Raw genomic sequence first — 12,450 nt, 5'->3', positions numbered from 1 at the left:
GACAATGATACATAAAACAAGCATGAAACATCAGAAATTATAGATACGTTGGAGGCGTATCAATGATCATTATCATGCCCGCCTCAAATTGCAACACATTTATTAGTTGTGTTCGCTTGGTGAAGTCTTGCAATTTTTCCCCATAATCTGCTGTGGGGAAGACTAACTTATGAATATCTCACATGTACTTCATGACAAAATGGACAACAATATACACGCAAAATATCTCTTATAGATGTCTCATGTTGAACTTGACTTCTCAACCTTGATGATGATCAAACCTCGATGCAATCCTTTTGTGGTTCGTATGATTGAGATCTTCCTTTTGATGCATTCCCGTGGAGAGATAGACAACCCACATGGAAACCCCATGCACTATATCTTAGGTTAGTTCACAAACTACATTTGAAAATTGCTTACCATACCACGAGATCACTTAATCCCACTCGGCACATCATCTACGACTTGTGTGTTGATGAACTTGAATCCACTGTTTGCACTAGGTCTTGATCAACCTTGTATCATGTTTTATTTCGGAATTATGATGATGTCTTGATGATAAGCATGAATGCCTCAATTCTCTTATGATCAATCTTCAGAACACTCCTTAAATAACACCTTGGTCATCACATTAACATCTTATCTTTTTTATTAATTCAACCTTGAAGCCAACATATAATTAAATCATTGTGTATGGACAAAATATGCATTAAATTTATTCAGACACTAGTTCATAGGGATTACCATTATTTACCAAAATCATAGATGGGGCTCCATGCTCTTTCACCAATCTTTTTCTTGTGAATTTGTTTTTGGCTTTTTAGTGGAGGAAATGGTATTTTCGGAGATACTTGAACCTATATTGCCAAATAAATTAGGAATGTGCCATTTTATATAGATACATGATTTTAAGAGCGTATCCTTTCCTTGTATATTTGAGATAAGGGCTGGCATCATGTCCTAGGTCACATATATTGTATACCTTCAAAACTATAAATAGGGGACCATGAGGTTGCTTCATGCTTCACATTAACAAATATATTTCTTATGTCTACCATTTATGCGAATTTCCAGCAATATAATCCATCATCGTTCTCGTATAATGTATATAGAATTTACATATCCTATGATGAATAAATGTTTGCATATTTACCATATAAAATAGAGTCTCAAATTAATTCAAAATTATTATAGTAAGGCATGTTTAATACCACAAATCTTGGACAAATAAATTTAACACACATGTATCTTGAGCAAATAGAATTCTTTGAGTGTAGTGCTATAAACAAAATTAAGAAATTGGTAGTCTTAGGTGATATTGCATGATCATCCAAAGAGCATGCAACAACAAAGATGATATTGTCAAAATAATCTGATGTTGAAATAAAAATGTGTATAAATATACTTATTTCAGTGTATCAATCTAATGTATATATGCAAGTTCTCTTCCATGGTGGATGTCTTTAGTGATGTGTGCATATTTTACATTAATATTCATGGGTGTATTGATTTTTTGTATGTCCATTCCTGCGGGTTTTAGAATAGAAAGAGTTGTCCTTGCCTTTGATGGAAGATATGATCATCTAGAGTATTAAATTATTCTATGCTCATTGTTTTTATGACAAAATATCCTACTTTTCGTAAAATTGATTTGAAAACATTAATTTGGAATCACCGTTTAACCATTTTTAGCAAACAATCCAACTCATTTATTATCTAATCAAAATATTATATCAAATAAACTAAAAACACTACGACGGCAGGTAACCCATGCGGGAAAAAAATAGATGTAGGTCGCACTAGAATGGAGATATAACCGTCAAACTATTATCCTAGGGACGTCGCCTCACCTTCGAGACGGTTTCACCACCAACACACAAACCTAGCATTAAGGAAAATAAATTGTAAATAGTTGGCGCCTCGAGGTGCTAGATCGACCGCTGGGGATGATTTGAACCAACAGCAACAACGGTGTAAGATGGTGACTTGTCTGGCCGCGGCTTGACTTGTAACTTTTGGTTTCGTGATCTTATTATGTAGTTGCCGTGATCTATTGTTGTTACAGCATGTCTAACAGACCCCCTAAATTTCCGCCCCGTAAAACACGTGTAGAGGGCCCTGTATATAAAACGCGAGTATTTTTAACCGGACAAAAACGCCTCCCGTCTAGCAGTCCCCGTATACGAAAACTGTAAAAGAGGAATATGCTTCTTTTTTCATCTCTTCGCGTTGCAGCCCCGCCGCCGGACCTGCCGCCCCACCGGACCTGCCGCCCCGCACCACCGGACATGCCGCCCCGAGCTGCTGCCACGCGCCGCCCCGCCGCCTCGCCCCGCTTCTCAGGCCGCGGGCGGCCCCCGTCGCCTTGCGCCGCCTCAAGCCGCCATGGCCCCCGTCGCCTTGTGCCGCCTCAGGCCGCCATGACCCCCGTCGCCTTGTGCCACCTCAGGCCGCCATGGCCACCCTGGCCCTGCCCCGTCGCGGCGCACCCGCCCTGCCCGCGCCGGCGCCGAGCTCCGCCCCGTCCCGCCAGCTCCGCCCCGAGTGGGAGAACGCGGAATTTTGCTTCAAAATTCATCTAGTTTTTTCATTATTTGATAGAAATCTTGATGGGTTGAAAGAAATTGGTAGAGATTTGATAGAATTTAGAGCTCGTTGGCTGGAATTGGTCGCCGGAGTGGAGTTTGTTTGGCGGCGGCGCGGCGAGGTCCGGTGGTGTAGAGTGCAGTTTTCACCCCCTACAAGCCCCTCCACCCTCTATAAGTAAGGGGCGAGGGAGAAAATTCCCAGGGCCCTGTATATTTTAGATACGGGGTGAACCGTTTAGGGGGCCTGCTAGACGGCCATTTTCGCCCGCACCCCATATACCGCCGGAATTATACAAGTCCGGCGTGGTTTAGGGGGTCTGTTAGACCTGCTCTTACCTTTGTAAACTAATTAGCCCCACCATAAGCCAGGCCTTAGCTGAACAACACAAACCACACAATCGGTTTCTAGCTTTCATGTATATTGCAGGGAATAATGTTATGCTTAATTTAGTAGGAAATACAAAATACAAAAGCCCCCCTTAAGGACAAAAAGAGATCGAGCAGAAGGGAGCAGAAAAGTAAGCTAACAAAATTTCATTTGCTCTGCCTCCCATCAACGAACAGTTAATTATTTCATCAGAACAAACAAACAAATATCGTGTGCGTGACTGAATATATAACTAGAGGTTGCATGTAACGCCATACAATCCTCGTATATTCACGATCGGCAAATGCTAGAAGTTATCAAAACACTTTGATTAGTCTACACGAACTCACTCTAGACCTCCAGAAGTCAAGTATATATACCCATCTATGTTCATCGCATCAAGCACATGAATTTCGTTAATTCTTCACGTCCACCTTCTCGCAGGACGGGCAGAAGTTCACCATGGCCGCCGCCCTGGGAAGCTGGGCGAAGAGTGGCGAGCCCGCTGCCCGTGCCGCCATCGCAGCTGACCGCTGCAGTTCCACAAGCTCCTGCTTCAGGCGCTGATTCTCGTCCGTCAGGCTCTCGCACCACCGCTTCAGAGACTCGCAGTCCACCTCCGTCTGCTTCAGCTTTGTTCTGTTTTGCATGCACAAATAGTTTCAGAACAAAGTTCACAAACTAAGCATAGCAGAGTATGCCTTTCTGTCAAACCATGCACACTGAATTACTGATGGATCAACTGTTGGGTAGTACCATGGTGCAACATTTTCCATACCTGGCTCTTCTATTTTGGAACCATACTTCGACCTGTCTGGAGCTCAGATTCAGCTGCCGTGCCAGCTCCTGCTTCTGAACCTGCATGCCAGAGGTACGTCAGAAACCATCTTTCAGCAGCTAGGCAGGCATAATAGCACAACAGAGTTATATAGAGACCCCAACATTGCGTACATGAGAAAGTATGTTGCGGGCACGGAAGCTGTCTTCGAGGAGGGTGCACTGCTCCTTGGTGAGCCGGAGCTTCTTCCTCCTCGCGCCGTCGCTCGAACATGGGCTGTTCGACGACGATCGGCCGTCATCGTCGCCGACCCTCTTCCTTGCACCTTTCCCTCCCGTCTTTCTCGCCGCGTGTTCATCAGGATCGCGCTCTTGGTTGGCCACACAGGGAGAACAGCGCGTCAAATCGAACCGGATCAGGCCGGCGTTCGTCCTCGTGGCCATGGCTCACATCACCACCGCCGCCCTCGCCGCCGCCTATTGCTAGGCCTAGCCATGCACCCAAATCCTCCCGCTCCATGCTGCTGGCTCTCGAGGGTTGCCTAGGGAGATAAAGCTCGGTAAAGGAGAAGCGAAAATGGTTAAGAACTTAAGAATGTCCAGCTACATGCGACATGTCGATTTATAGGTGACTCGTGCCTAGGAAGCAACCTGGCTGGTCCTGGGCAAGGTCAGTTTCGTGTGCGTGGATTGAAGACGACAATAACACGGGTAATTATAAGGGGTGGACGTTTGTTTTGCGTGAGGAGACGGATTAACTAGTGAGTTAGCTGATCGACGGCACTGTTATAGTTGGACTGATTAAGAGATGAAATGGCAGCATCAGAATCTATTCACACAACTTTTTTTTGTTTGTCCGTTTGACAGGGCTATTACTTAGTATTAGTTAGTACTGAAACCGACGACATTATCTTGAGCTCTTAATAGTAAGTCAAGTGTGGCCGCTAGTAACGTATGAGTAAATCAGGGTTGGTTTGCAGTGAGGAGGAGGGATTTGTTCAAGTGCGACACGTTCTCTGCGTGCGTATCTTCGCGATTAATTCTTGCAGACCAAGCATGGACTGACGTACGTAGGTACGTAGGTCATGTTAATTCTATAGTTTTATTCTTGGACTTTCTATAGCCATAGAAATTTGGACGCTCTGCCCTGGACGTTCAGGTCACTCGATCGAAAACAGTAGAATGTGGGCTAATTTTAGATCGATTGAGATTAGGTTCACCTCAATATTTTTTTTATTGTGTGAATATCTTTTCTCTATTATGTGTCTATTTTTTACAGCTTACTTGGGATTTAAAGATACATTTTTGCTAGTTATCTCAGAACTAACTTAGTCCCAGTCAAGTCTAACATCTCAGTATCGTGATTTGTGCACTTAAGGTTGTAAGTTGGGTTGCAACCGAGATTTTTTTCTTCAGTTGCAAGTTGGTTTACTATTGAAATTCTTCAGTTAGAAGTGAGGTTGCAATTAAAAATGCATGTGAACCATTACATTTGTTTCTTGCTTCGTGCTAATTGTGAGTTGCAACATGGATTCTAACTAAATTTCGATGATGTTATTTGACTAAGAACAAAGTTAGTTCCCAGTCGACTGATAAGTAGTCACACCCTTACAAATATCAGCCGCAACCTCATTTGAAACCGGAAAAATATCAGTTATAACTCAACTTGCAACTGAAAAGTTCTAACCCCACTTGAAAATCTTAGTCACACCTCCGCTTACAACTCACATGCATGTTGTGTGAATCGCGATGCAAATCTATCATTTTTTAACTTGACCGAACGTTAATTTAATTTCAGCTAGCTGTGACTACTCATAGTGGGAGTAACATAGGTAGTAACATCACACATCTCAAGACATTTTGGTGACATGGCATGATAATAAATGATGAAAGAGAGTGGGGTGGTAACTAGCTATGTTACCATAACATCACACTTTCCAAGATAACATGAGTCTACAACATAATTAATATTAGTTTGCATGACACCACACAAATGTTACTCTCCACTATGAACGTAGTAACATAGGCACATGTTACTACTCTATGTTACTCCCCACTATGACTAGTCTGAGTACTCATGCGTGGGCCCTGACTATGTTTTAAAAGGAAAAAAAGGTTCCAGGAAATAATCAGGAAAAATTATAGGTCGTTTGATGGGTACGGTGCCCGCCAACTACGTACTACTCTGGAGATCTAAACGAGACGCCGTCTCGCGTGGAGCCATTCAAATTGACCAAGCGCGCCATGATTACACTACCTGTAGTGGCATGTACATCGCTCTCTAGCATGCACGTACGCGGAACTATCTCAGGGTTTCCACACCACAGGTTCTGTACTGTACACATACGTACGGTTGGTACTTCCGCGAAGCAACGAGTGATTAACTCTGCACTATTTCGGTCTTTGAACAAAGGCTGCGCGGGTGCCGCAGATTTCTCGCGTGGCCGCCCCGTCATTGTCAAGATAGGGATAGTTGTGTAGTTGAGATCTCCGCCTCTTGTGTAGTTGAGATCTCCGCCTCTTTTGTTTATCTGAAAATAATCTACTACAGTACCTGGCTTGATGTAGAAAGCTAGGGCATCAATTCTGCTTTGTTCGAACTTCGAAACTTCAGTTACGATTGTGTTCGGGGATGGCGAGGCCACCCAGCTCTGGACACACCAATGGCAGCCTGAAGGGAAGCTTTGCACTCTATTCCCAGACCTATTCCAGCTCTGCACCCTTCGGCGAATCACGGTCTAGAAGGCGATCAGCCAGGACAAATGGATCAGACACTTCAAAACTGACTTGACGCCGGTGGCCATCCGACAGTTCACCGCCCTTTAGAACTTGACGCGGGGCATTCAGCTTTCCCCTGGGACTCCTGATCACCTGACTTGGAAGTGGACGATTGACGGGGTATACTCCGAGCGCAGTTCCTCGGCACCATCAGACCTGCCTTCCCGCCGATCGTCTGCAGATCTGACGCTCCACCCAAGTGCAGATTTTACGCGTGGCTTGCTGTCCAGGGAAGGTGCCTGACGGCGGATGCTCTGGCGCAGCGCGGATGCCCGCACGACCCTCTCTGTTCTTTCTGTCGTTCTGAGCCTGAAACTGCAACACATCTGCTGACTACATGTCCGTACACGAAGGAAGTCTAGGCGCTGGTTGTCAATCGTGTCGGCCGCCGGTCTCGATGATCCCTGATACCCACTCGGAGCTATAGGACTGGCTGGTCTCCACTTCTCAACAGGTCGGACCAGCGAGCGCCAAGGTGTGGCGCTCCATCATACCGTTTGTCTGCTGGTGCGTTTGGAAGGAACGGAACGGAAGGATTTTCATTCATACAGCTAACTCGCCGGCAGAGCTATTTCAGATGATCATGTCCGAGGCACAACAATGGGTTGATGCAGGGCGACGAAGGATTCGAGCCTTGACAGAAAGACCAAGGGGCCTGACTAGGTCGCCGTCCTCTCACTTGTCAGGCTCGAGCGAAGCTCTAGCTAGTTTCTTTTTTCTTTGTTTTCTTTGAGTTTCTCGTTTGGCCTTCTTTGGCCGGTTCTGTACTCCTTTTTTTTCTTTTCGAAATGGGGCATAGCCCAGCCTCTGCATCAGATTGATGCACACAGCTTTTATTTATTTAAAGCATTTATAGTTCATGAGTTTTACATCACGGATCAGAGAGGGTTGAGACATGTATCAACCAACGAAAGAAACAGAAGCATACACAGCTATCCATTTTGTATCCTACTAGTGTGTCGCCACCCAGTAGTCTGGAAAAAGAAGTCCTGGTTCTGTACTCCTGAAAGGTCTCCTTCCGCCAAGCTGCCTTTCGTCAAAAAAAGGACATCAATTCTGTCAACAATGTTACTTGACCTGGTAACCTTACTAGTTATGATAGGAGTTCATTGTCGATTACTCCCTCAGTTTCCAAATTATATGTTGCAACTTTTTTTCTAAAATAACTGAATCTGTATATAATAAAATGTTCCTAGACACATATCACCAAAGCATTGGCACTTAATATGGAACACATGAAGTAGTTGTTAGTATTGATGTATCATGGTGGCCTTCGCAAATGCGAGGTCATTATCTTTATTTCTTTCGAACGATGATCATCTTCTTTAGTGTGTTAAAATTGACCAATAATTATGTTTATAGATTCGTGGACTTTCGTGGTGTGTTTAAAACTTAGTAGCCATAAAAGGTTTCCCGGAGATACCTAAGGGGGGTAAAGAAACAAATAGATTTTTACTGATCACGTTTTCTGGCAAAGCGATGAGAACAAACATAAAATAGATTAAAGAAATGGAACATGCAGCAGTTTGTAGACCAAATGATCGGGGGGTCCAGGTATTGCGATGCTTAAACTTAAAAATAAATACTAATTGAGCAAATGTCTCTTTAAAAACTACTTATTGAGGAGGGAGTGTGGCAAGAATTGGTGCATAACAAGTATCTAAAACATAAGACATTATCTTAAGTCCAATCGAAACCCACGAATTCCCCCATTTTGGAAGGGGCTTATGTGGGTGAAGGAGTATTTCTTTAGTAGGGGCCATTTTAAAGTTACTAATGGTTCCACTACTAGGTTTTGCAAAGAGATATGGTTGAGGAAACATCTTAAGCACAAAAATAACCATCATGATATAAAATTGTGCGACTGAAGAATGTTACTGTTGCGAATGTGTTAGCTTTAGTACCACTAAACATTTGTTTAAGAAAACTATACTGCTTGGTTACACTTATGTCAGGGACTTACGATGGTACGGTTGTCGGATGAACCAGACATATTTTTTTTGGAGGTTAACAACCTCAGGAATATTCTCAGTCAAATTCATGTATGTAGATGTTATGAACATTCATATGCCTTTTTTTTGCAAGTACTTATGAAAGCTAGAAGTCCTATTAAATATAATTGTTTTCATGTGGTTGCTTTTACCATAAAGTGTGGTAACCAAAGATAACTTAGCAAAAGGAAAATGGGATGTGTGTACCAAGTATTGTTTTTTTGTGGATCTCAGGAGGGCACTAAACACTTGTTTATTTCATGTCATTTCGCTCGCCTTTTATGGAAGATAATTCATATTACTTATTATCTTCCTCCTACAAATAATACCGCAAATATGTTTTAAAATTGGTTGAATGGAGTTGCAACCAATCTAAGGATAGAATTGTATAGGGGTTTAAGCCTTATGTTGGTCAATATGGATATAGATAAATAATATGGTGTTTAACAAGATTAGACATTTCAACTTTTTGCAAGTTATTCATAAAGTGGCATACTGGATGCAACTATGGTCGTTCCTTTTCTTGCCGGATCAGTTACAACTTAAGGCTTCTAAATGCCACAGTCTGTTGTGGGCCGCTTGTAATATCTGTAGTCCGGTTGGCTTGCGGCATATTAATCGACTACGGGATGTTTAGTTGCTACATTCTTTTAATTTTTTGTTGGTTGATTCATGTATCAACTTTGTGTGACACATGAATTGTAATATTTATGAATGATAAACCTTTTAATAAAAGGGGGTGTGCATCAGCTAATGCACAGGTTGGGATCTCACTCTCCATTTCGAGAAGAATGAGGGAATTGTTGAAGATTAGCATAAAGAAGATGCGCGCTAGACTAATTGTTTACTCTTCATGTATCCTATTATAAGTTATATTTTCCAAATTACTCTATGCCTTATTGTGAATTGACATGATGATTACAATTGCTTTCAGGTGGAAATAATAGACATGAGAGGTTAGTTTAGATTTTGTAGGATCCCAACAACAACGCAGAGGACGAGAAAGAATAAAGTGATGCGATGATTGTGTAATAATTCACCATCTAAAATCATTCCATGACATTAAAAGTTCACTCAAAATATGAATGGTTATTCATTACGGCTTTAAGTTGTCCGGTTTTATAGACGATATACCAAAAGCTATATATCAACACTAGAAACTGAGAGTGAAAAAACATGGTATTAGAGAGCAATCACATAAACTATGCAACATGCATCAAGATTATGGCAAGAAAGTGGAGATCATTGGAGATAAAGAGTCCCATAAAAATCCTCACATTCTCACCCCAAAGTTATCTTATTTATCATTAATGCTAGAGTTACGGGAATTTCCTTAAGGGAAAATTTAGGGTCGGTGCAACTCTTCTCCTTCCCGTAATTTTAGGAACCGTGATCAATCCATGTCTATGTTTGCTCCTTGTTCACATAAGCATGGATTGTAGGTATACATTTAATTGTGTATATTTGGATAACATAAGTTCGTATATAAGTTGTATTATTAGCCATGTACTCTAAATATTCCCCTATATTATGTGACCTAGTTAAGGTGCAGGTAAGGGTCAATATTATCAGCTAAGTGCTATAAGGGAAACTCCAATGCCACCCAAGGTCGATTTAGTCCATTTTTGTGTGCCTCACAGACATAATCGGACACCCGTTTGCGGTGCCTCACGGTCAGAATCGGACCCCTCCCCACTTTTTGAAAAAAATAAAAAAACAACTACTACCTTACAAATTTACAAAGGCGAAGTAACATATATTTCAAGTGCAATAAAAGTTACAAAATTACAAAAGTTTAAAATCAATGTTATGGTCCGTGCAGAGGGAGCAATTCACATGAGCAGGGACCACGTCACATGAGCCCTCTCTTCCTTAGTTGCCTATGTAGTCACAATCAAATTAATTTGAGGTTGTAATTAAATACTCACTAATTTATGCTGAACTTTTTTACTTAGTCATAACTCATCTTGGTCTTTAATGTTTTATTTACAAATACATACACATTTTGCTGTATATATTATACTCCCTCCATGCCAATGAATAAGGCCTATATTTTATTAGAAAAAGAATCAAGTTAAGTAATGTTTGGCCTATTTTTCAGAAAAAACTACCAAGAACCACAATATTATATAGATATCATATGAAAATACATTTCATGATGTATCTAATTAACGGTGTTGATTTTTTATTGTACATACTAATATTTTACTAAAAACTTGGTAAAGGTTTACGTACTTTGACTTTTAGAAAAAGTATTAGCCTTGTTCATGAGAACGGATGTAGTACTTATATTCTAATACACTCTTATGTTGCTAGTCTTACATTTCAGGTATAATGGGGAATGGTGAATCATATGATCTGAAATTATTTATGAGTAAGAATCATACAGTTATAATATTTTCAGTTTGAAGTACATTATTGTGCCAAACTAAGATTCTTAGGTTGTTGCAATACATTTTATTTTGTTTATATGGTTTGGATTGTTCACAAAAAATCTTATAATTGATATACTGTAAATATAGGCAGCCAAAAGCTACCCATTACACGGCAAATAAATCAATGCAATATGTGTATTATAGTATATGTGTCACTGTCCATAATATTGGTAAATATCTTCATAATTTAGTTGAATGTTCTAGGGTGCATAAATTCTACCAATCCAGTGACATTGGCATATGGCTTGTCTCTATACTTAGTATCAAAACCATAGCATGTGTAACATGTATGAGTATTTAGAAGTATGGTTCAATGTTGTTCATTTGATTATTCTTTTGGTTCTTGAGAAAAAAAACTAATGTTGGCTTTTGCTTGAAGATTGACTTTGTCATGTATTTCCAAGGCCTCAAAACTCAAGGATATTACTCGATAATAGGGTGTCATGTCGTCCTACATGGATCATTTGGTAACATGTGGCAATGTACTCAGGTATTTATTTTAATACTGCGCTGGCCAAGATTTGAACTTAAAACCTCTAACTCTAGTACCATATAGAATTGGATGAAACTGGTTAGGCAATTCAGAAGTTTTAGCTTTATTGACCCACCCTTAGAAAAAAGTAATATTGCATTTTTGACACTTAGTGGTCATTGTACTTGTAAATTGTAATAAGATCTACCTTTCTTAAACAGCGGAACAACAAGACAACACATGCGCACACCTAGTGGAGTAGATTATTTGGACTGTTAAATTGACATAAATCCTGCTGAGATGTAACAATAGACATGAGATGTTAGAGTAAACAAACATAAAAGTAGATCCGGCGTTCCGTATATATACATGTCAAGAAGAAGAAGAAAAACAACCGAATGGTAATCTTATTTGATGAAGTCATCACCGAAATCAGCAGATTAACTATTATTTTTGTTCTTTGCTCCGTCTTGTATAAAGGAGGCAACCAAAATATGTTTGCCTTGTTTGGCTCGGTGAGTCAGTGTGATGGTAATTTCTAATGTGGCATTTAAATTCCGCAGTTTCTTATTTCTTTTTCAAATTGATGCACAAAATAGAATAGTCTGATATGGTCGTCTAAACGAAAATGATTGTAAGATAATATAAGCATTACTCCATTCACAATTGTACCTCTAATTGTCAGTTTTTTTCTTAATAATAATAGAATCTCAGTACAAGAAACGGTCAAACGGAGGTAGCATGACAAGAACCGTCGCGTTAAATCTGTGATTGCGCGGCTAGCTGAGGCTGCTCATAGTGGGGAGTAACATAAGGTGGTGTCATGCATAAGTTACTAGTTCATGTTACTACCTTCATAGTGGAAAGTAACTTAGAGATGGTATCATGCAAAGTCTCATTTATTAGTTTGTAGACTCATTTTATCTTGGGGTGTGTGATGTTATGGTAACATAGCTAGTTACCACCTCCCTCTCTTTCTTCATTTATTGCTATGTCATGTCACCAAAACATCTTGAAATATGTGATGTTACTACCTAAGTTA

General features: G+C 40.7%; 1 pseudogene; it reads right to left on the bottom strand.

Moving 5' to 3' along the window:
• Nucleotides 1-3,340: 3,340 nt before the first annotated feature.
• Nucleotides 3,341-4,252, bottom strand: LOC124684730 (annotated as a pseudogene).
• Nucleotides 4,253-12,450: the final 8,198 nt, after the last annotated feature.

Source organism: Lolium rigidum, chromosome 1 (assembly GCF_022539505.1).
Source record: "Lolium rigidum isolate FL_2022 chromosome 1, APGP_CSIRO_Lrig_0.1, whole genome shotgun sequence".
NCBI lineage: Eukaryota > Viridiplantae > Streptophyta > Magnoliopsida > Poales > Poaceae > Lolium > Lolium rigidum.
Note: the sequence above shows the minus strand (reverse complement) of the source record. Positions and strands in the feature narration are given on the sequence as shown.